Raw genomic sequence first — 2,189 nt, forward strand, 5'->3', positions numbered from 1 at the left:
AAAATGGATTTTTTTTTACATTTCAGTTTGGTTAAATTTAGTAATAATGATGTTAAAATTTGTATATATAGTTTATGTTAGTAATTTACTTATACATTTTTCATTTTTCATTATTTATTTGTTTAAATTACAATAGTGAAACAATTCATGGTAAAGGTAAAATTAGTATGTTATTTAAGTTTATTTAGTTACTATTTATTTGTTCAAATGTTATTTTATCTTTTATTATAACTTTTAATAAGTTAGAACTAATATTATATTTCAAGAATTTCCATTTAAAACCTTCTATTTTATGTTAATATGGCCAAATGAATGGACATTTTAGAACACCCAATTGTCACTACCCATAAAAAGAAAATTTGAAAATTGTTTTGTAGTTATAAATTTATAAATTTTTCTTTTCTCATCTAAGATATGAAAATGTAATACATTATACAAGATAAAATAACTATTTTTCGTCAAAACATTTTTGATATTATTTTGTTGTAATTCAAAAACAAATAATAAAAATTGTTGATACTAGACATTTTTACCAAATATTTATATTATCATTTTCTATACATAGTATAATTTTGAAAATATTTTGGCTTATATTTTCACTCTGATATATTGTTACAATAGCAGTTGAAAAATATTAAAAATACATAGGCACAATTTTTTGAAGAAGCATTTTAAGTTCTAAATTTTCCAATATCTTGAAAATATTTAAATTATCTTGGAGTTAATAGTTTAAAATTTTCAATTTCTATAGCCATGATTTTTTTTCTAAAACATTCGTGAAGACTTAACTCTTTTATGTGAACCTATTATAAATTTTAGTTTTTACTTTATGCAATAATATTTTCAAAATATTACATTAAATGTTGATACATTTAAAGCTATTAGATATTTATACCATGGGCCTTTTCACACTGTTCTATGGTAAGGTGCAGTGGCGTGGCGAAGGGAGTCTAGAGGAGCGGCTGCTCCTCCAAAATTTGGGTAGGTGGATGGGTATTGGGTAATGGGTATCCATTTTTTGCATACATATACTGTACACAATATACTATAGAATTACTAATGTAAAAAAGTGTGGCAAATGAGTACCTCTCTGCTTTTCATTAAAGTCAAATGGGTCATTGTAATGGATGTGTTAAATGTTAATTCAATGATATAAAATCATTGTACACCAAAACCAAAACTGAATGAAGACGGTCTGCCTATATTACAATAAGTATATTTTATAATATTGCTATTTAAGTCATTTATAATAACAGTGTGTTAAACTTACTTTGTCGAAAACATTTAATTTGTTGTCCTTTAAAAGTTTTATGTACCTACCCACGAATAATATTTTTAAATTACAAAAAATAACTAAAAATGTTATTTTTTTTTAGGTATATATCTAATTTTATTCTAATTTGAACTTAAAATGTCTATAAAAATGACTGTGAATATATTTTTAGAGATTTGGGTTACAATATCAACTATTTATGAAAAACGATGTTTTAATTTTTCAATCATTAAATAACTAAAAAATTTATCGTTTTATACATTTTTATTTTTTAACTACATTATAATTTGCAATTTTTCGTCATTTTATTTTCATCACTTATATTGGAAAATGTTTTATTCATTTCTAACTGAAAAGTAAATATATGTAAATATATGTGTATATTGCAAATTTTCGATACTGATGAATTTTGTCAAAATTCTAACTTCAGACAGTCGTAAAAAGTTATTGAAGACTTACGCTCAACTTTTTTTTAATTTCACTATTAACAACTTTTTGAACTGCCCCTATTACATTTTCAAGTTTATTGCCCTACCAAAAAGTTTTTACTGACAGCAATTAAAAATCAATTGCTTAGGTAAACAGCCATCAATAAAAAATAAAAAGTTTTATGTAAATTTTCCTGTTTTTCTCTATTTTTCTCTATTTTAGATTCAAAGTGAAACAATGAATGTATTGATTTTACAATGATGTGTGTTTTTTTTTTATTTTTGTGTCTGTCATCACCGTTTAGGACAGTAAAAATTATTAGATTTTCTTCAATAGTATACCTATCTTTTCTGACAGGAAAGTGAATCTTGTTGGTACTTTAGGGGGGACAAAGGTCAAAATTTCCCAGAAGTTTTCAAAAGCGACGTGAAAAACAAAAGAAAATTTAAGGAAAATGGGAATTTTTACGCAAAATCTGTTTCGAGAA

The sequence above is a fragment of the Acyrthosiphon pisum genome, chromosome X, assembly GCF_005508785.2.
Source record: "Acyrthosiphon pisum isolate AL4f chromosome X, pea_aphid_22Mar2018_4r6ur, whole genome shotgun sequence".
NCBI lineage: Eukaryota > Metazoa > Arthropoda > Insecta > Hemiptera > Aphididae > Acyrthosiphon > Acyrthosiphon pisum.